Here is a 25101-nt window from a genome sequence, read left to right as displayed (position 1 = left end):
CTGTGCTGCGTAGCTTACGTGCCACTAATGAGAATCGAGGAGGAGGGCGCAAAAAAATATTCGGTAAATATATGTTAAAAATATTAAGTTGACAAACACTAGAAATATATACTAAGAACAAAATCTATATTTGCACTGTGCCGTGTAGCTTACGTGCCATTAATGAGAATCGAGGAGGAGTGCGCAAAAAAAATATTCTAAAAATATTCGGTAAATATATGTTAAAACTATTAAGTTGACAAACACTAGAAATATATACTAGAAAAAAAACTATATTTGCACTGTGCTGCGTAGCTTACGTGCCACTAATGAGAATCGAGGAGGAGGGCGCAAAAAAATATTCGGTAAATATATGTTAAAAATATTAAGTTGACAAACACTAGAAATATATACTAGAAACAAAAACTATATTTGCACTGTGCTGCGTAGCTTACGTGCCACTAATGAGAATCGAGGAGGAGGGCGCAAAAAAATATTCGGTAAATATATGTTAAAAATATTAAGTTGACAAACACTAGAAATATATACTAAGAACAAAATCTATATTTGCACTGTGCCGTGTAGCTTACGTGCCATTAATGAGAATCGAGGAGGAGGGCGCAAAAAAAATATTCTTAAAATATTCGGTAAATATATGTTAAAACTATTAAGTTGACAAACACTAGAAATATATACTAGAAACAAAAACTATATTTGCACTGTGCTACGTAGCTTACGTGCCACTAATGAGAATCGAGGAGGAGGGCGCAAAATTTGTACTTGCAAAATTTTCCATTTGCTTAGTTTAATTTCTAAATTAATTACTTATTCTCTCATTGTGTGTGTGTGCCATCTTCAGTTTGCAGCCTTTGGGATAATCTTCTGCCTCCCTGAAGTGTGTGTCTGTATGTGTGTGTGTGGAGTCTGCTGTTTGCATGTGTGTGAGTGTAGCTTGTCATTTATTTATTTTATGCCACATCGATTCCGCGAGTTTAATTTAAATTAGTAATATTTAAAAAAATATTCGGTATATATATGTTAAAAATACTAAGTGACAAACACTAGAAATATATACTAGAAACAAAAACTATATTTGCACTGTGCTGCGTAGCTTACGTGCCACTAATGAGAATCGAGGAGGAGGGCGCAAAAAAATATTCGGTAAATATATGTTAAAAATATTAAGTTGACAAACACTAGAAATATATACTAATAACAAAATCTATATTTGCACTGTGCCGTGTAGCTTACGTGCCACTAATGAGAATCGAGGAGGAGGGCGCAAAATTTGTACTTGCAAAATTTTCCATTTGCTTAGTTTAATTTCTAAATTAATACCTTATTCTCTCATTGTGTGTGTGTGCCATGTTCAGTTTGCATCCTTTGGGATAATCTTCTGCCTCCCTGAAGTGTGTGTCTGTATGTGTGTGTGTGGAGTCTGCTGTTTGCATGTGTGTGAGTGTAGCTTGTCATTTATTTATTTTATGCCACATCGATTCCGCGAGTTTAATTTAAATTAGTAATATTTAAAAAAAATATTCGGTATATATATGTTAAAAATACTAAGTTGACAAACACTAGAAATATATACTAGAAACAAAAACTATATTTGCACTGTGCTGCGTAGCTTACGTGCCACTAATGAGAATCGAGGAGGAGGGCGCAAAAAAAATATTCTAAAAATATTCGGTAAATATATGTTAAAAATATTAAGTTGACAAACACTAGAAATATATACTAGAAACAAAAACTATATTTGCACTGTGCTGCGTAGCTTACGTGCCACTAATGAGAATCGAGGAGGAGGGCGCAAAAAAATATTCGGTAAATATATGTTAAAAATATTAAGTTGACAAACACTAGAAATATATACTAAGAACAAAATCTATATTTGCACTGTGCCGTGTAGCTTACGTGCCACTAATGAGAATCGAGGAGGAGGGCGCAAAATTTGTACTTGCAAAATTTTCCATTTGCTTAGTTTAATTTCTAAATTAATACCTTATTCTCTCATTGTGTGTGTGTGCCATGTTCAGTTTGCATCCTTTGGGATAATCTTCTGCCTCCCTGAAGTGTGTGTCTGTATGTGTGTGTGTGGAGTATTCGGTAAATATATGTTAAAACTATTAAGTTGACAAACACTAGAAATATATACTAGAAACAAAAACTATATTTGCACTGTGCCGCGTAGCTTACGTGCCACTAATGAGAATCGAGGAGGAGGGCGCAAAAAAATATTCGGTAAATATATGTTAAAAATATTAAGTTGACAAACACTGGAAATATATACTAAGAACAAAATCTATATTTGCACTGTGCCGTGTAGCTTACGTGCCACTAATGAGAATCGAGGAGAAGGGCGCAAAATTTGTACTTGCAAAATTTTCCATTTGCTTAGTTTAATTTCTAAATTAATAACTTATTCTCTCATTGTGTGTGTGTGCCATCTTCAGTTTGCAGCCTTTGGGATAATCTTCTGCCTCCCTGAAGTGTGTGTCTGTATGTGTGTGTGTGGAGTCTGCTGTTTGCATGTGTGAGTGTAGCTTGTCATTTATTTATTTTATGCCACATCGATTCCGCAAGTTTAATTTAAATTAGTAATATTTAAAAAAAATATTCGGTATATATATGTTAAAAATACTAAGTTGACAAACACTAGAAATATATACTAGAAACAAAAACTATATTTGCACTGTGCTGCGTAGCTTACGTGCCACTAATGAGAATCGAGGAGGAGGGCGCAAAAAAAATATTCTAAAAATATTCGGTAAATATATGTTAAAAATATTAAGTTGACAAACACTAGAAATATATACTAGAAACAAAAACTATATTTGCACTGTGCTGCGTAGCTTACGTGCCACTAATGAGAATCGAGGAGGAGGGCGCAAAAAAATATTCGGTAAATATATGTTAAAAATATTAAGTTGACAAACACTAGAAATATATACTAAGAACAAAATCTATATTTGCACTGTGCCGTGTAGCTTACGTGCCATTAATGAGAATCGAGGAGGAGGGCGCAAAAAAAATATTCTAAAAATATTCGGTAAATATATGTTAAAACTATTAAGTTGACAAACACTAGAAATATATACTAGAAACAAAAACTATATTTGCACTGTGCTGCGTAGCTTACGTGCCACTAATGAGAATCGAGGAGGAGGGCGCAAAAAAATATTCGGTAAATATATGTTAAAAATATTAAGTTGACAAACACTAGAAATATATACTAAGAACAAAATCTATATTTGCACTGTGCCGTGTAGCTTACGTGCCACTAATGAGAATCGAGGAGGAGGGCGCAAAATTTGTACTTGCAAAATTTTCCATTTGCTTAGTTTAATTTCTAAATTAATAACTTATTCTCTCATTGTGTGTGTGTGCCATCTTCAGTTTGCAGCCTTTGGGATAATCTTCTGCCTCCCTGAAGTGTGTGTCTGTATGTGTGTGTGTGGAGTCTGCTGTTTGCATGTGTGAGTGTAGCTTGTCATTTATTTATTTTATGCCACATCGATTCCGCAAGTTTAATTTAAATTAGTAATATTTAAAAAAAATATTCGGTATATATATGTTAAAAATACTAAGTTGACAAACACTAGAAATATATACTAGAAACAAAAACTATATTTGCACTGTGCTGCGTAGCTTACGTGCCACTAATGAGAATCGAGGAGGAGGGCGCAAAAAAATATTCTAAAAATATTCGGTAAATATATGTTAAAAATATTAAGTTGACAAACACTAGAAATATATACTAGAAACAAAAACTATATTTGCACTGTGCTGCGTAGCTTACGTGCCACTAATGAGAATCGAGGAGGAGGGCGCAAAAAAATATTCGGTAAATATATGTTAAAAATATTAAGTTGACAAACACTAGAAATATATACTAAGAACAAAATCTATATTTGCACTGTGCCGTGTAGCTTACGTGCCATTAATGAGAATCGAGGAGGAGGGCGCAAAAAAATATTCTAAAAATATTCGGTAAATATATGTTAAAACTATTAAGTTGACAAACACTAGAAATATATACTAGAAACAAAAACTATATTTGCACTGTGCTGCGTAGCTTACGTGCCACTAATGAGAATCGAGGAGGAGGGCGCAAAAAAATATTCGGTAAATATATGTTAAAAATATTAAGTTGACAAACACTAGAAATATATACTAAGAACAAAATCTATATTTGCACTGTGCCGTGTAGCTTACGTGCCATTAATGAGAATCGAGGAGGAGGGCGCAAAAAAAATATTCTAAAAATATTCGGTAAATATATGTTAAAACTATTAAGTTGACAAACACTAGAAATATATACTAGAAACAAAAACTATATTTGCCCTGTGCTGCGTAGCTTACGTGCCACTAATGAGAATCGAGGAGGAGGGCGCAAAAAATATTCGGTAAATATATGTTAAAAATATTAAGTTGACAAACACTAGAAATATATACTAAGAACAAAATCTATATTTGCACTGTGCCGTGTAGCTTACGTGCCACTAATGAGAATCGAGGAGGAGGGCGCAAAAAAAATATTCTAAAAATATTCGGTAAATATATGTTAAAAATATTAAGTTGACAAACACTAGAAATATATACTAGAAACAAAAACTATATTTGCACTGTGCTGCGTAGCTTACGTGCCACTAATGAGAATCGAGGAGGAGGGCGCAAAAAATATTCGGTAAATATATGTTAAAATATTAAGTTGACAAACACTAGAAATATATACTAAGAACAAAATCTATATTTGCACTGTGCCGTGTAGCTTACGTGCCATTAATGAGAATCGAGGAGGAGGGCGCAAAAAAAATATTCTAAAAATATTCGGTAAATATATGTTAAAACTATTAAGTTGACAAACACTAGAAATATATACTAGAAACAAAAACTATATTTGCACTGTGCTGCGTAGCTTACGTGCCACTAATGAGAATCGAGGAGGAGGGCGCAAAAAAATATTCGGTAAATATATGTTAAAAATATTAAGTTGACAAACACTAGAAATATATACTAAGAACAAAATCTATATTTGCACTGTGCCGTGTAGCTTACGTGCCACTAATGAGAATCGAGGAGGAGGGCGCAAAATTTGTACTTGCAAAATTTTCCATTTGCTTAGTTTAATTTCTAAATTAATAACTTATTCTCTCATTGTGTGTGTGTGCCATCTTCAGTTTGCAGCCTTTGGGATAATCTTCTGCCTCCCTGAAGTGTGTGTCTGTATGTGTGTGTGTGGAGTCTGCTGTTTGCATGTGTGAGTGTAGCTTGTCATTTATTTATTTTATGCCACATCGATTCCGCAAGTTTAATTTAAATTAGTAATATTTAAAAAAAATATTCGGTATATATATGTTAAAAATACTAAGTTGACAAACACTAGAAATATATACTAGAAACAAAACTATATTTGCACTGTGCTGCGTAGCTTACGTGCCACTAATGAGAATCGAGGAGGAGGGCGCAAAAAAATATTCTAAAAATATTCGGTAAATATATGTTAAAAATATTAAGTGACAAACACTAGAAATATATACTAGAAACAAAAACTATATTTGCACTGTGCTGCGTAGCTTACGTGCCACTAATGAGAATCGAGGAGGAGGGCGCAAAAAAATATTCGGTAAATATATGTTAAAAATATTAAGTTGACAAACACTAGAAATATATACTAAGAACAAAATCTATATTTGCACTGTGCCGTGTAGCTTACGTGCCATTAATGAGAATCGAGGAGGAGGGCGCAAAAAAAATATTCTAAAAATATTCGGTAAATATATGTTAAAACTATTAAGTTGACAAACACTAGAAATATATACTAGAAACAAAAACTATATTTGCACTGTGCTGCGTAGCTTACGTGCCACTAATGAGAATCGAGGAGGAGGGCGCAAAAAAATATTCGGTAAATATATGTTAAAAATATTAAGTTGACAAACACTAGAAATATATACTAAGAACAAAATCTATATTTGCACTGTGCCGTGTAGCTTACGTGCCACTAATGAGAATCGAGGAGGAGGGCGCAAAATTTGTACTTGCAAAATTTTCCATTTGCTTAGTTTAATTTCTAAATTAATAACTTATTCTCTCATTGTGTGTGTGTGCCATCTTCAGTTTGCAGCCTTTGGGATAATCTTCTGCCTCCCTGAAGTGTGTGTCTGTATGTGTGTGTGTGGAGTCTGCTGTTTGCATGTGTGAGTGTAGCTTGTCATTTATTTATTTTATGCCACATCGATTCCGCAAGTTTAATTTAAATTAGTAATATTTAAAAAAAATATTCGGTATATATATGTTAAAAATACTAAGTTGACAAACACTAGAAATATATACTAGAAACAAAAACTATATTTGCACTGTGCTGCGTAGCTTACGTGCCACTAATGAGAATCGAGGAGGAGGGCGCAAAAATATTCGGTAAATATATGTTAAAAATATTAAGTTGACAAACACTAGAAATATATACTAAGAACAAAATCTATATTTGCACTGTGCCGTGTAGCTTACGTGCCATTAATGAGAATCGAGGAGGAGGGCGCAAAAAAAATATTCTAAAAATATTCGGTAAATATATGTTAAAACTATTAAGTTGACAAACACTAGAAATATATACTAGAAACAAAAACTATATTTGCACTGTGCTGCGTAGCTTACGTGCCACTAATGAGAATCGAGGAGGAGGGCGCAAAAAAATATTCGGTAAATATATGTTAAAAATATTAAGTTGACAAACACTAGAAATATATACTAAGAACAAAATCTATATTTGCACTGTGCCGTGTAGCTTACGTGCCACTAATGAGAATCGAGGAGGAGGGCGCAAAAAAAATATTCTAAAAATATTCGGTAAATATATGTTAAAAATATTAAGTTGACAACACTAGAAATATATACTAGAAACAAAAACTATATTTGCACTGTGCTGCGTAGCTTACGTGCCACTAATGAGAATCGAGGAGGAGGGGCAAAAATATTCGGTAAATATATGTTAAAAATATTAAGTTGACAAACACTAGAAATATATACTAAGAACAAAATCTATATTTGCACTGTGCCGTGTAGCTTACGTGCCATTAATGAGAATCGAGGAGGAGGGCGCAAAAAAATATTCGGTAAATATATGTTAAAAATATTAAGTTGACAAACACTAGAAATATATACTAAGAACAAAATCTATATTTGCACTGTGCCGTGTAGCTTACGTGCCACTAATGAGAATCGAGGAGGAGGGCGCAAAATTTGTACTTGCAAAATTTTCCATTTGCTTAGTTTAATTTCTAAATTAATACCTTATTCTCTCATTGTGTGTGTGTGCCATGTTCAGTTTGCATCCTTTGGGATAATCTTCTGCCTCCCTGAAGTGTGTGTCTGTATGTGTGTGTGTGGAGTCTGCTGTTTGCATGTGTGTGAGTGTAGCTTGTCATTTATTTATTTTATGCCACATCGATTCCGCGAGTTTAATTTAAATTAGTAATATTTAAAAAAAATATTCGGTAAATATATGTTAAAAATATTAAGTTGACAAACACTAGAAATACATACTAGAAACAAAAACTATATTTGCACTGTGCTGCGTAGCTTACGTGCCACTAATGAGAATCGAGGAGGAGGGCGCAAAAAAATATTCGGTAAATATATGTTAAAAATATTAAGTTGACAAACACTAGAAATATATACTAAGAACAAATCTATATTTGCACTGTGCCGTGTAGCTTACGTGCCATTAATGAGAATCGAGGAGGAGTGCGCAAAAAAAATATTCTAAAAATATTCGGTAAATATATGTTAAAACTATTAAGTTGACAAACACTAGAAATATATACTAGAAACAAAAACTATATTTGCACTGTGCTGCGTAGCTTACGTGCCACTAATGAGAATCGAGGAGGAGGGCGCAAAAAAATATTCGGTAAATATATGTTAAAAATATTAAGTTGACAAACACTAGAAATATATACTAGAAACAAAAACTATATTTGCACTGTGCTGCGTAGCTTACGTGCCACTAATGAGAATCGAGGAGGAGGGCGCAAAAAAATATTCGGTAAATATATGTTAAAAATATTAAGTTGACAAACACTAGAAATATATACTAGAAACAAAAACTATATTTGCACTGTGCTGCGTAGCTTACGTGCCACTAATGAGAATCGAGGAGGAGGGCGCAAAATTTGTACTTGCAAAATTTTCCATTTGCTTAGTTTAATTTCTAAATTAATTACTTATTCTCTCATTGTGTGTGTGTGCCATCTTCAGTTTTGCCAGCCTTTGGGATAATCAAAAAAAAAAAAAACACTAGAAATATATACTAGAAACAAAAACTATATTTGCACTGTGCTGCGTAGCTTACGTGCCACTAATGAGAATCGAGGAGGAGGGCGCAAAAAAATATTCGGTAAATATATGTTAAAAATATTAAGTTGACAAACACTAGAAATATATACTAGAAACAAAACTATATTTGCACTGTGCTGCGTAGCTTACGTGCCACTAATGAGAATCGAGGAGGAGGGCGCAAAATTTGTACTTGCAAAATTTTCCATTTGCTTAGTTTAATTTCTAAATTAATAACTTATTCTCTCATTGTGTGTGTGTGCCATCTTCAGTTTGCAGCCTTTGGGATAATCTTCTGCCTCCCTGAAGTGTGTGTCTGTATGTGTGTGTGTGGAGTCTGCTGTTTGCATGTGTGTGAGTGTAGCTTGTCATTTATTTATTTTATGCCACATCGATTCCGCGAGTTTAATTTAAATTAGTAATATTTAAAAAAAATATTCGGTATATATATGTTAAAAATACTAAGTTGACAAACACTAGAAATATATACTAGAAACAAAAACTATATTTGCACTGTGCTGCGTAGCTTACGTGCCACTAATGAGAATCGAGGAGGAGGCGCAAAAAAATATTCGGTAAATATATGTTAAAAATATTAAGTTGACAAACACTAGAAATATATACTAAGAACAAAATCTATATTTGCACTGTGCCGTGTAGCTTACGTGCCATTAATGAGAATCGAGGAGGAGTGCGCAAAAAAAATATTCTAAAAATATTCGGTAAATATATGTTAAAACTATTAAGTTGACAAACACTAGAAATATATACTAGAAACAAAAACTATATTTGCACTGTGCTGCGTAGCTTACGTGCCACTAATGAGAATCGAGGAGGAGGGCGCAAAAAAATATTCGGTAAATATATGTTAAAAATATTAAGTTGACAAACACTAGAAATATATACTAGAAACAAAAACTATATTTGCACTGTGCTGCGTAGCTTACGTGCCACTAATGAGAATCGAGGAGGAGGGCGCAAAAAAATATTCGGTAAATATATGTTAAAAATATTAAGTTAACAAACACTAGAAATATATACTAGAAACAAAAACTATATTTGCACTGTGCTGCGTAGCTTACGTGCCACTAATGAGAATCGAGGAGGAGGGCGCAAAATTTGTACTTGCAAAATTTTCCATTTGCTTAGTTTAATTTCTAAATTAATTACTTATTCTCTCATTGTGTGTGTGTGCCATCTTCAGTTTGCAGCCTTTGGGATAATCTTCTGCCTCCCTGAAGTGTGTGTCTGTATGTGTGTGTGTGGAGTCTGCTGTTTGCATGTGTGTGAGTGTAGCTTGTCATTTATTTATTTTATGCCACATCGATTCCGCGAGTTTAATTTAAATTAGTAATATTTAAAAAAAATATTCGGTATATATATGTTAAAAATACTAAGTTGACAAACACTAGAAATATATACTAGAAACAAAAACTATATTTGCACTGTGCTGCGTAGCTTACGTGCCACTAATGAGAATCGAGGAGGAGGGCGCAAAAAAAATATTCTAAAAATATTCGGTAAATATATGTTAAAAATATTAAGTTGACAAACACTAGAAATATATACTAGAAACAAAAACTATATTTGCACTGTGCTGCGTAGCTTACGTGCCACTAATGAGAATCGAGGAGGAGGGCGCAAAAAAATATTCGGTAAATATATGTTAAAAATATTAAGTTGACAAACACTAGAAATATATACTAAGAACAAAATCTATATTTGCACTGTGCCGTGTAGCTTACGTGCCATTAATGAGAATCGAGGAGGAGGGCGCAAAAAAAATATTCTAAAAATATTCGGTAAATATATGTTAAAACTATTAAGTTGACAAACACTAGAAATATATACTAGAAACAAAAACTATATTTGCACTGTGCTGCGTAGCTTACGTGCCACTAATGAGAATCGAGGAGGAGGGCGCAAAAAAATATTCGGTAAATATATGTTAAAAATATTAAGTTGACAAACACTAGAAATATATACTAAGAACAAAATCTATATTTGCACTGTGCCGTGTAGCTTACGTGCCACTAATGAGAATCGAGGAGGAGGGCGCAAAATTTGTACTTGCAAAATTTTCCATTTGCTTAGTTTAATTTCTAAATTAATTACTTATTCTCTCATTGTGTGTGTGTGCCATCTTCAGTTTGCAGCCTTTGGGATAATCTTCTGCCTCCCTGAAGTGTGTGTCTGTATGTGTGTGTGTGGAGTCTGCTGTTTGCATGTGTGAGTGTAGCTTGTCATTTATTTATTTTATGCCACATCGATTCCGCAAGTTTAATTTAAATTAGTAATATTTAAAAAAAATATTCGGTATATATATGTTAAAAATACTAAGTTGACAAACACTAGAAATATATACTAGAAACAAAAACTATATTTGCACTGTGCTGCGTAGCTTACGTGCCACTAATGAGAATCGAGGAGGAGGGCGCAAAAAAATATTCGGTAAATATATGTTAAAAATATTAAGTTGACAAACACTAGAAATATATAATAAGAACAAAATCTATATTTGCACTGTGCCGTGTAGCTTACGTGCCATTAATGAGAATCGAGGAGGAGTGCGCAAAAAAAATATTCTAAAAATATTCGGTAAATATATGTTAAAACTATTAAGTTGACAAACACTAGAAATATATACTAGAAACAAAAACTATATTTGCACTGTGCTGCGTAGCTTACGTGCCACTAATGAGAATCGAGGAGGAGGGCGCAAAAAAATATTCGGTAAATATATGTTAAAAATATTAAGTTGACAAACACTAGAAATATATACTAGAAACAAAAACTATATTTGCACTGTGCTGCGTAGCTTACGTGCCACTAATGAGAATCGAGGAGGAGGGCGCAAAAAAATATTCGGTAAATATATGTTAAAAATATTAAGTTGACAAACACTAGAAATATATACTAAGAACAAAATCTATATTTGCACTGTGCCGTGTAGCTTACGTGCCATTAATGAGAATCGAGGAGGAGTGCGCAAAAAAAATATTCTAAAAATATTCGGTAAATATATGTTAAAACTATTAAGTTGACAAACACTAGAAATATATACTAGAAACAAAAACTATATTTGCACTGTGCTGCGTAGCTTACGTGCCACTAATGAGAATCGAGGAGGAGGGCGCAAAAAAATATTCGGTAAATATATGTTAAAAATATTAAGTTGACAAACACTAGAAATATATACTAGAAACAAAAACTATATTTGCACTGTGCTGCGTAGCTTACGTGCCACTAATGAGAATCGAGGAGGAGGGCGCAAAAAAATATTCGGTAAATATATGTTAAAAATATTAAGTTGACAAACACTAGAAATATATACTAGAAACAAAAACTATATTTGCACTGTGCTGCGTAGCTTACGTGCCACTAATGAGAATCGAGGAGGAGGGCGCAAAATTTGTACTTGCAAAATTTTCCATTTGCTTAGTTTAATTTCTAAATTAATTACTTATTCTCTCATTGTGTGTGTGTGCCATCTTCAGTTTGCAGCCTTTGGGATAATCAAACACTAGAAATATATACTAGAAACAAAAACTATATTTGCACTGTGCTGCGTAGCTTACGTGCCACTAATGAGAATCGAGGAGGAGGGCGCAAAAAAATATTCGGTAAATATATGTTAAAAATATTAAGTTGACAAACACTAGAAATATATACTAGAAACAAAAACTATATTTGCACTGTGCTGCGTAGCTTACGTGCCACTAATGAGAATCGAGGAGGAGGGCGCAAAATTTGTACTTGCAAAATTTTCCATTTGCTTAGTTTAATTTCTAAATTAATTACTTATTCTCTCATTGTGTGTGTGTGCCATCTTCAGTTTGCAGCCTTTGGGATAATCTTCTGCCTCCCTGAAGTGTGTGTCTGTATGTGTGTGTGTGGAGTCTGCTGTTTGCATGTGTGTGAGTGTAGCTTGTCATTTATTTATTTTATGCCACATCGATTCCGCGAGTTTAATTTAAATTAGTAATATTTAAAAAAAATATTCGGTATATATATGTTAAAAATACTAAGTTGACAAACACTAGAAATATATACTAGAAACAAAAACTATATTTGCACTGTGCTGCGTAGCTTACGTGCCACTAATGAGAATCGAGGAGGAGGGCGCAAAAAAATATTCGGTAAATATATGTTAAAAATATTAAGTTGACAAACACTAGAAATATATACTAAGAACAAAATCTATATTTGCACTGTGCCGTGTAGCTTACGTGCCATTAATGAGAATCGAGGAGGAGTGCGCAAAAAAAATATTCTAAAAATATTCGGTAAATATATGTTAAAACTATTAAGTTGACAAACACTAGAAATATATACTAGAAACAAAAACTATATTTGCACTGTGCTGCGTAGCTTACGTGCCACTAATGAGAATCGAGGAGGAGGGCGCAAAAAAATATTCGGTAAATATATGTTAAAAATATTAAGTTGACAAACACTAGAAATATATACTAGAAACAAAAACTATATTTGCACTGTGCTGCGTAGCTTACGTGCCACTAATGAGAATCGAGGAGGAGGGCGCAAAAAAATATTCGGTAAATATATGTTAAAAATATTAAGTTGACAAACACTAGAAATATATACTAGAAACAAAAACTATATTTGCACTGTGCTGCGTAGCTTACGTGCCACTAATGAGAATCGAGGAGGAGGGCGCAAAATTTGTACTTGCAAAATTTTCCATTTGCTTAGTTTAATTTCTAAATTAATTACTTATTCTCTCATTGTGTGTGTGTGGCATCTTCAGTTTGCAGCCTTTGGGATAATCTTCTGCCTCCCTGAAGTGTGTGTCTGTATGTGTGTGTGTGGAGTCTGCTGTTTGCATGTGTGTGAGTGTAGCTTGTCATTTATTTATTTTATGCCACATCGATTCCGCGAGTTTAATTTAAATTAGTAATATTTAGAAAAAATATTCGGTATATATATGTTAAAAATACTAAGTTGACAAACACTAGAAATATATACTAGAAACAAAAACTATATTTGCACTGTGCTGCGTAGCTTACGTGCCACTAATGAGAATCGAGGAGGAGGGCGCAAAAAAAATATTCTAAAAATATTCGGTAAATATATGTTAAAAATATTAAGTTGACAAACACTAGAAATATATACTAGAAACAAAAACTATATTTGCACTGTGCTGCGTAGCTTACGTGCCACTAATGAGAATCGAGGAGGAGGGCGCAAAAAAATATTCGGTAAATATATGTTAAAAATATTAAGTTGACAAACACTAGAAATATATACTAAGAACAAAATCTATATTTGCACTGTGCCGTGTAGCTTACGTGCCACTAATGAGAATCGAGGAGGAGGGCGCAAAATTTGTACTTGCAAAATTTTCCATTTGCTTAGTTTAATTTCTAAATTAATAACTTATTCTCTCATTGTGTGTGTGTGCCATCTTCAGTTTGCAGCCTTTGGGATAATCTTCTGCCTCCCTGAAGTGTGTGTCTGTATGTGTGTGTGTGGAGTATTCGGTAAATATATGTTAAAACTATTAAGTTGACAAACACTAGAAATATATACTAGAAACAAAAACTATATTTGCACTGTGCCGCGTAGCTTACGTGCCACTAATGAGAATCGAGGAGGAGGGCGCAAAAAAATATTCGGTAAATATATGTTAAAAATATTAAGTTGACAAACACTGGAAATATATACTAAGAACAAAATCTATATTTGCACTGTGCCGTGTAGCTTACGTGCCACTAATGAGAATCGAGGAGGAGGGCGCAAAATTTGTACTTGCAAAATTTTCCATTTGCTTAGTTTAATTTCTAAATTAATAACTTATTCTCTCATTGTGTGTGTGTGCCATCTTCAGTTTGCAGCCTTTGGGATAATCTTCTGCCTCCCTGAAGTGTGTGTCTGTATGTGTGTGTGTGGAGTCTGCTGTTTGCATGTGTGAGTGTAGCTTGTCATTTATTTATTTTATGCCACATCGATTCCGCAAGTTTAATTTAAATTAGTAATATTTAAAAAAAATATTCGGTATATATATGTTAAAAATACTAAGTTGACAAACACTAGAAATATATACTAGAAACAAAAACTATATTTGCACTGTGCTGCGTAGCTTACGTGCCACTAATGAGAATCGAGGAGGAGGGCGCAAAAAAAATATTCTAAAAATATTCGGTAAATATATGTTAAAAATATTAAGTTGACAAACACTAGAAATATATACTAGAAACAAAAACTATATTTGCACTGTGCTGCGTAGCTTACGTGCCACTAATGAGAATCGAGGAGGAGGGCGCAAAAAAATATTCGGTAAATATATGTTAAAAATATTAAGTTGACAAACACTAGAAATATATACTAAGAACAAAATCTATATTTGCACTGTGCCGTGTAGCTTACGTGCCATAATGAGAATCGAGGAGGAGGGCGCAAAAAAAATATTCTAAAAATATTCGGTAAATATATGTTAAAACTATTAAGTTGACAAACACTAGAAATATATACTAGAAACAAAAACTATATTTGCACTGTGCTGCGTAGCTTACGTGCCACTAATGAGAATCGAGGAGGAGGGCGCAAAAAAATATTCGGTAAATATATGTTAAAAATATTAAGTTGACAAACACTAGAAATATATACTAAGAACAAAATCTATATTTGCACTGTGCCGTGTAGCTTACGTGCCACTAATGAGAATCGAGGAGGAGGGCGCAAAATTTGTACTTGCAAAATTTTCCATTTGCTTAGTTTAATTTCTAAAAAATATTCGGATCGGAGAATCGAGGAGGAGGGCGCAAAAAAATATTCGGTAAATATATGTTAAAAATATTAAGTTGACAAACACTAGAAATATATACTAAGAACAAAATCTATATTTGCACTGTGCCGTGTAGCTTACGTGCCACTAATGAGAATCGAGGAGGAGGGCGCAAAATTTGTACTTGCAAAATTTTCCATTTGCTTAGTTTAATTTCTAAATTAATAACTTATTCTCTCATTGTGTGTGTGTGCCATCTTCAGTTTGCAGCCTTTGGGATAATCTTCTGCCTCCCTGAAGTGTGTGTCTGTATGTGTGTGTGTGGAGTCTGCTGTTTGCATGTGTGAGTGTAGCTTGTCATTTATTTATTTTATGCCACATCGATTCCGCAAGTTTAATTTAAATTAGTAATATTTAAAAAAAATATTCGGTATATATATGTTAAAAATACTAAGTTGACAAACACTAGAAATATATACTAGAAACAAAAACTATATTTGCACTGTGCTGCGTAGCTTACGTGCCACTAATGAGAATCGAGGAGGAGGGCGCAAAAAAAATATTCTAAAAATATTCGGTAAATATATGTTAAAAATATTAAGTTGACAAACACTAGAAATATATACTAGAAACAAAAACTATATTTGCACTGTGCTGCGTAGCTTACGTGCCACTAATGAGAATCGAGGAGGAGGGCGCAAAAAAATATTCGGTAAATATATGTTAAAAATATTAAGTTGACAAACACTAGAAATATATACTAAGAACAAAATCTATATTTGCACTGTGCCGTGTAGCTTACGTGCCATTAATGAGAATCGAGGAGGAGGGCGCAAAATTTGTACTTGCAAAATTTTCCATTTGCTTAGTTTAATTTCTAAAAAATATTCGGATCGGAGAATCGAGGAGGAGGGCGCAAAAAAATATTCGGTAAATATATGTTAAAAATATTAAGTTGACAAACACTAGAAATATATACTAAGAACAAAATCTATATTTGCACTGTGCCGTGTAGCTTACGTGCCACTAATGAGAATCGAGGAGGAGGGCGCAAAATTTGTACTTGCAAAATTTTCCATTTGCTTAGTTTAATTTCTAAATTAATAACTTATTCTCTCATTGTGTGTGTGTGCCATCTTCAGTTTGCAGCCTTTGGGATAATCTTTTGCCTCCCTGAAGTGTGTGTCTGTATGTGTGTGTGTGGAGTCTGCTGTTTGCATGTGTGAGTGTAGCTTGTCATTTATTTATTTTATGCCACATCGATTCCGCAAGTTTAATTTAAATTAGTAATATTTAAAAAAAATATTCGGTATATATATGTTAAAAATACTAAGTTGACAAACACTAGAAATATATACTAGAAACAAAAACTATATTTGCACTGTGCTGCGTAGCTTACGTGCCACTAATGAGAATCGAGGAGGAGGGCGCAAAAAAAATATTCTAAAAATATTCGGTAAATATATGTTAAAAATATTAAGTTGACAAACACTAGAAATATATACTAGAAACAAAAACTATATTTGCACTGTGCTGCGTAGCTTACGTGCCACTAATGAGAATCGAGGAGGAGGGCGCAAAAAAATATTCGGTAAATATATGTTAAAAATATTAAGTTGACAAACACTAGAAATATATACTAAGAACAAAATCTATATTTGCACTGTGCCGTGTAGCTTACGTGCCATTAATGAGAATCGAGGAGGAGGGCGCAAAAAAAATATTCTAAAAATATTCGGTAAATATATGTTAAAACTATTAAGTTGACAAACACTAGAAATATATACTAGAAACAAAAACTATATTTGCACTGTGCTGCGTAGCTTACGTGCCACTAATGAGAATCGAGGAGGAGGGCGCAAAAAAATATTCGGTAAATATATGTTAAAAATATTAAGTGACAAACACTAGAAATATATACTAAGAACAAAATCTATATTTGCACTGTGCCGTGTAGCTTACGTGCCACTAATGAGAATCGAGGAGGAGGGCGCAAAAAAAATATTCTAAAAATATTCGGTAAATATATGTTAAAAAATATTAAGTTGACAAACACTAGAAATATATACTAGAAACAAAAACTATATTTGCACTGTGCTGCGTAGCTTACGTGCCACTAATGAGAATCGAGGAGGAGGGCGCAAAAAATATTCGGTAAATATATGTTAAAAATATTAAGTTGACAAACACTAGAAATATATACTAAGAACAAAATCTATATTTGCACTGTGCCGTGTAGCTTACGTGCCATTAATGAGAATCGAGGAGGAGGGCGCAAAAAAATATTCGGTAAATATATGTTAAAAATATTAAGTTGACAAACACTAGAAATATATACTAAGAACAAAATCTATATTTGCACTGTGCCGTGTAGCTTACGTGCCACTAATGAGAATCGAGGAGGAGGGCGCAAAATTTGTACTTGCAAAATTTTCCATTTGCTTAGTTTAATTTCTAAATTAATACCTTATTCTCTCATTGTGTGTGTGTGCCATGTTCAGTTTGCATCCTTTGGGATAATCTTCTGCCTCCCTGAAGTGTGTGTCTGTATGTGTGTGTGTGGAGTCTGCTGTTTGCATGTGTGTGAGTGTAGCTTGTCATTTATTTATTTTATGCCACATCGATTCCGCGAGTTTAATTTAAATTAGTAATATTTAAAAAAAATATTCGGTAAATATATGTTAAAAATATTAAGTTGACAAACACTAGAAATATATACTAGAAACAAAAACTATATTTGCACTGTGCTGCGTAGCTTACGTGCCACTAATGAGAATCGAGGAGGAGGGCGCAAAAAAATATTCGGTAAATATATGTTAAAAATATTAAGTTGACAAACACTAGAAATATATACTAAGAACAAAATCTATATTTGCACTGTGCCGTGTAGCTTACGTGCCATTAATGAGAATCGAGGAGGAGTGCGCAAAAAAAATATTCTAAAAATATTCGGTAAATATATGTTAAAACTATTAAGTTGACAAACACTAGAAATATATACTAGAAACAAAAACTATATTTGCACTGTGCTGCGTAGCTTACGTGCCACTAATGAGAATCGAGGAGGAGGGCGCAAAAAAATATTCGGTAAATATATGTTAAAAATATTAAGTTGACAAACACTAGAAATATATACTAGAAACAAAAACTATATTTGCACTGTGCTGCGTAGCTTACGTGCCACTAATGAGAATCGAGGAGGAGGGCGCAAAAAAATATTCGGTAAATATATGTTAAAAATATTAAGTTGACAAACACTAGAAATATATACTAAGAACAAAATCTATATTTGCACTGTGCCGTGTAGCTTACGTGCCATTAATGAGAATCGAGGAGGAGTGCGCAAAAAAAATATTCTAAAAATATTCGGTAAATATATGTTAAAACTATTAAGTTGACAAACACTAGAAATATATACTAGAAACAAAAACTATATTTGCACTGTGCTGCGTAGCTTACGTGCCACTAATGAGAATCGAGGAGGAGGGCGCAAAAAAATATTCGGTAAATATATGTTAAAAATATTAAGTTGACAAACACTAGAAATATATACTAGAAACAAAAACTATATTTGCACTGTGCTGCGTAGCTTACGTGCCACTAATGAGAATCGAGGAGGAGGGCGCAAAAAAATATTCGGTAAATATATGTTAAAAATATTAAGTTGACAAACACTAGAAATATATACTAGAAACAAAAACTATATTTGCACTGTGCTGCGTAGCTTACGTGCCACTAATGAGAATCGAGGAGGAGGGCGCAAAATTTGTACTTGCAAAATTTTCCATTTGCTTAGTTTAATTTCTAAATTAATTACTTATTCTCTCATTGTGTGTGTGCCATCTTCAGTTTGCAGCCTTTGGGATAATCAAACACTAGAAATATATACTAGAAACAAAAACTATATTTGCACTGTGCTGCGTAGCTTACGTGCCACTAATGAGAATCGAGGAGGAGGGCGCAAAAAAATATTCGGTAAATATATGTTAAAAATATTAAGTTGACAAACACTAGAAATATATACTAGAAACAAAAACTATATTTGCGCTGTGCTGCGTAGCTTACGTGCCACTAATGAGAATCGAGGAGGAGGGCGCAAAATTTGTACTTGCAAAATTTTCCATTTGCTTAGTTTAATTTCTAAATTAATTACTTATTCTCTCATTGTGTGTGTGTGCCATCTTCAGTTTGCAGCCTTTGGGATAATCTTCTGCCTCCCTGAAGTGTGTGTCTGTATGTGTGTGTGTGGAGTCTGCTGTTTGCATGTGTGTGAGTGTAGCTTGTCATTTATTTATTTTATGCCACATCGATTCCGCGAGTTTAATTTAAATTAGTAATATTTAAAAAAATATTCGGTATATATATGTTAAAAATACTAAGTTGACAAACACTAGAAATATATACTAGAAACAAAAACTATATTTGCACTGTGCTGCGTAGCTTACGTGCCACTAATGAGAATCGAGGAGGAGGGCGCAAAAAAATATTCGGTAAATATATGTTAAAAATATTAAGTTGACAAACACTAGAAATATATACTAAGAACAAAATCTATATTTGCACTGTGCCGTGTAGCTTACGTGCCATTAATGAGAATCGAGGAGGAGTGCGCAAAAAAAATATTCTAAAAATATTCGGTAAATATATGTTAAAAATATTAAGTTGACAAACACTAGAAATATATACTAGAAACAAAAACTATATTTGCACTGTGCTGCGTAGCTTACGTGCCACTAATGAGAATCGAGGAGGAGGGCGCAAAAAAATATTCGGTAAATATATGTTAAAAATATTAAGTTGACAAACACTAGAAATATATACTAGAAACAAAAACTATATTTGCACTGTGCTGCGTAGCTTACGTGCCACTAATGAGAATCGAGGAGGAGGGCGCAAAATTTGTACTTGCAAAATTTTCCATTTGCTTAGTTTAATTTCTAAATTAATTACTTATTCTCTCATTGTGTGTGTGTGCCATCTTCAGTTTGCAGCCTTTGGGATAATCTTCTGCCTCCCTGAAGTGTGTGTCTGTATGTGTGTGTGTGGAGTCTGCTGTTTGCATGTGTGTGAGTGTAGCTTGTCATTTATTTATTTTATGCCACATCGATTCCGCGAGTTTAATTTAAATTAGTAATATTTAAAAAAAAATATTCGGTATATATATGTTAAAAATACTAAGTTGACAAACACTAGAAATATATACTAGAAACAAAAACTATATTTGCACTGTGCTGCGTAGCTTAAGTGCCACTAATGAGAATCGAGGAGGAGGGCGCAAAAAAATATTCGGTAAATATATGTTAAAAATATTAAGTTGACAAACACTAGAAATATATACTAATAACAAAATCTATATTTGCACTGTGCCGTGTAGCTTACGTGCCACTAATGAGAATCGAGGAGGAGGGCGCAAAATTTGTACTTGCAAAATTTTCCATTTGCTTAGTTTAATTTCTAAATTAATACCTTATTCTCTCATTGTGTGTGTGTGCCATGTTCAGTTTGCATCCTTTGGGATAATCTTCTGCCTCCCTGAAGTGTGTGTCTGTATGTGTGTGTGTGGAGTCTGCTGTTTGCAAGTGTGTGAGTGTAGCTTGTCATTTATTTATTTTATGCCACATCGATTCCGCGAGTTTAATTTAAATTAGTAATATTTAAAAAAAATATTCGGTATATATATGTTAAAAATACTAAGTTGACAAACACTAGAAATATATACTAGAAACAAAAACTATATTTGCACTGTGCTGCGTAGCTTACGTGCCACTAATGAGAATCGAGGAGGAGGGCGCAAAAAAAAATATTCTAAAAATATTCGGTAAATATATGTTAAAAATATTAAGTTGACAAACACTAGAAATATATACTAGAAACAAAAACTATATTTGCACTGTGCTGCGTAGCTTACGTGCCACTAATGAGAATCGAGGAGGAGGGCGCAAAAAAATATTCGGTAAATATATGTTAAAAATATTAAGTTGACAAACACTAGAAATATATACTAAGAACAAAATCTATATTTGCACTGTGCCGTGTAGCTTACGTGCCACTAATGAGAATCGAGGAGGAGGGCGCAAAATTTGTACTTGCAAAATTTTCCATTTGCTTAGTTTAATTTCTAAATTAATAACTTATTCTCTCATTGTGTGTGTGTGCCATCTTCAGTTTGCAGCCTTTGGGATAATCTTCTGCCTCCCTGAAGTGTGTGTCTGTATGTGTGTGTGTGGAGTCTGCTGTTTGCATGTGTGAGTGTAGCTTGTCATTTATTTATTTTATGCCACATCGATTCCGCAAGTTTAATTTAAATTAGTAATATTTAAAAAAAATATTCGGTATATATATGTTAAAAATACTAAGTTGACAAACACTAGAAATATATACTAGAAACAAAAACTATATTTGCACTGTGCTGCGTAGCTTACGTGCCACTAATGAGAATCGAGGAGGAGGGCGCAAAAAAAATATTCTAAAAATATTCGGTAAATATATGTTAAAAATATTAAGTTGATAAACACTAGAAATATATACTAGAAACAAAAACTATATTTGCACTGTGCTGCGTAGCTTACGTGCCACTAATGAGAATCGAGGAGGAGGGCGCAAAAAAATATTCGGTAAATATATGTTAAAAATATTAAGTTGACAAACACTAGAAATATATACTAAGAACAAAATCTATATTTGCACTGTGCCGTGTAGCTTACGTGCCATTAATGAGAATCGAGGAGGAGGGCGCAAAAAAAATATTCTAAAAATATTCGGTAAATATATGTTAAAACTATTAAGTTGACAAACACTAGAAATATATACTAGAAACAAAAAACTATATTTGCACTGTGCTGCGTAGCTTACGTGCCACTAATGAGAATCGAGGAGGAGGGCGCAAAAAAATATTCGGTAAATATATGTTAAAAATATTAAGTTGACAAACACTAGAAATATATACTAAGAACAAAATCTATATTTGCACTGTGCCGTGTAGCTTACGTGCCACTAATGAGAATCGAGGAGGAGGGCGCAAAAAAAATATTCTAAAAATATTCGGTAAATATATGTTAAAAATATTAAGTTGACAAACACTAGAAATATATACTAGAAACAAAAACTATATTTGCACTGTGCTGCGTAGCTTACGTGCCACTAATGAGAATCGAGGAGGAGGGCGCAAAAAAATATTCGGTAAATATATGTTAAAAATATTAAGTTGACAAACACTAGAAATATATACTAAGAACAAAATCTATATTTGCACTGTGCCGTGTAGCTTACGTGCCATTAATGAGAATCGAGGAGGAGTGCGCAAAAAAAATATTCTAAAAATATTCGGTAAATATATGTTAAAACTATTAAGTTGACAAACACTAGAAATATATACTAGAAACAAAAACTATATTTGCACTGTGCCGTGTAGCTTACGTGCCATTAATGAGAATCGAGGAGGAGGGCGCAAAAAAATATTCGGTAAATATATGTTAAAATATTAAGTTGACAAACACTAGAAATATATACTAAGAACAAAATCTATATTTGCACTGTGCCGTGTAGCTTACGTGCCACTAATGAGAATCGAGGAGGAGGGCGCAAAATTTGTACTTGCAAAATTTTCCATTTGCTTAGTTTAATTTCTAAATTAATACCTTATTCTCTCATTGTGTGTGTGTGCCATGTTCAGTTTGCATCCTTTGGGATAATCTTCTGCCTCCCTGAAGTGTGTGTCTGTATGTGTGTGTGTGGAGTCTGCTGTTTGCATGTGTGTGAGTGTAGCTTGTCATTTATTTATTTTATGCCACATCGATTCCGCGAGTTTAATTTAAATTAGTAATATTTAAAAAAAATATCGGTAAATATATGTTAAAAATATTAAGTTGACAAACACTAGAAATATATACTAGAAACAAAAACTATATTTGCACTGTGCTGCGTAGCTTACGTGCCACTAATGAGAATCGAGGAGGAGGGCGCAAAAAAATATTCGGTAAATATATGTTAAAAATATTAAGTTGACAAACACTAGAAATATATACTAAGAACAAAATCTATATTTGCACTGTGCCGTGTAGCTTACGTGCCATTAATGAGAATCGAGGAGGAGTGCGCAAAAAAAATATTCTAAAAATATTCGGTAAATATATGTTAAAACTATTAAGTTGACAAACACTAGAAATATATACTAGAAACAAAAACTATATTTGCACTGTGCTGCGTAGCTTACGTGCCACTAATGAGAATCGAGGAGGAGGGCGCAAAAAAATATTCGGTAAATATATGTTAAAAATATTAAGTTGACAAACACTAGAAATATATACTAGAAACAAAAACTATATTTGCACTGTGCTGCGTAGCTTACGTGCCACTAATGAGAATCGAGGAGGAGGGCGCAAAAAAATATTCGGTAAATATATGTTAAAAATATTAAGTTGACAAACACTAGAAATATATACTAAGAACAAAATCTATATTTGCACTGTGCCGTGTAGCTTACGTGCCATTAATGAGAATCGAGGAGGAGTGCGCAAAAAAAATATTCTAAAAATATTCGGTAAATATATGTTAAAACTATTAAGTTGACAAACACTAGAAATATATACTAGAAACAAAAACTATATTTGCACTGTGCTGCGTAGCTTACGTGCCACTAATGAGAATCGAGGAGGAGGGCGCAAAAAAATATTCGGTAAATATATGTTAAAAATATTAAGTTGACAAACACTAGAAATATATACTAGAAACAAAAAACTATATTTGCACTGTGCTGCGTAGCTTACGTGCCACTAATGAGAATCGAGGAGGAGGGCGCAAAAAAATATTCGGTAAATATATGTTAAAAATATTAAGTTGACAAACACTAGAAATATATACTAGAAACAAAAACTATATTTGCACTGTGCTGCGTAGCTTACGTGCCACTAATGAGAATCGAGGAGGAGGGCGCAAAATTTGTACTTGCAAAATTTTCCATTTGCTTAGTTTAATTTCTAAATTAATTACTTATTCTCTCATTGTGTGTGTGCCATCTTCAGTTTGCAGCCTTTGGGATAATCAAACACTAGAAATATATACTAGAAACAAAAACTATATTTGCACTGTGCTGCGTAGCTTACGTGCCACTAATGAGAATCGAGGAGGAGGGCGCAAAAAATATTCGGTAAATATATGTTAAAAATATTAAGTTGACAAACACTAGAAATATATACTAGAAACAAAAACTATATTTGCGCTGTGCTGCGTAGCTTACGTGCCACTAATGAGAATCGAGGAGGAGGGCGCAAAATTTGTACTTGCAAAATTTTCCATTTGCTTAGTTTAATTTCTAAATTAATTACTTATTCTCTCATTGTGTGTGTGTGCCATCTTCAGTTTGCAGCCTTTGGGATAATCTTCTGCCTCCCTGAAGTGTGTGTCTGTATGTGTGTGTGTGGAGTCTGCTGTTTGCATGTGTGTGAGTGTAGCTTGTCATTTATTTATTTTATGCCACATCGATTCCGCGAGTTTAATTTAAATTAGTAATATTTAAAAAAAATATTCGGTATATATATGTTAAAAATACTAAGTTGACAAACACTAGAAATATATACTAGAAACAAAAACTATATTTGCACTGTGCTGCGTAGCTTACGTGCCACTAATGAGAATCGAGGAGGAGGGCGCAAAAAAATATTCGGTAAATATATGTTAAAAATATTAAGTTGACAAACACTAGAAATATATACTAAGAACAAAATCTATATTTGCACTGTGCCGTGTAGCTTACGTGCCATTAATGAGAATCGAGGAGGAGTGCGCAAAAAAATATTCTAAAAATATTCGGTAAATATATGTTAAAAATATTAAGTTGACAAACACTAGAAATATATACTAGAAACAAAAACTATATTTGCACTGTGCTGCGTAGCTTACGTGCCACTAATGAGAATCGAGGAGGAGGGCGCAAAAAAATATTCGGTAAATATATGTTAAAAATATTAAGTTGACAAACACTAGAAATATATACTAGAAACAAAAACTATATTTGCACTGTGCTGCGTAGCTTACGTGCCACT

Source organism: Drosophila simulans, unplaced genomic scaffold (assembly GCF_016746395.2).
Source record: "Drosophila simulans strain w501 unplaced genomic scaffold, Prin_Dsim_3.1 Segkk7_quiver_pilon, whole genome shotgun sequence".
Classification (NCBI taxonomy): domain Eukaryota; kingdom Metazoa; phylum Arthropoda; class Insecta; order Diptera; family Drosophilidae; genus Drosophila; species Drosophila simulans.
The sequence above is the reverse complement of the archived record's forward strand: the minus strand, read 5'-3'. Positions refer to the sequence as shown.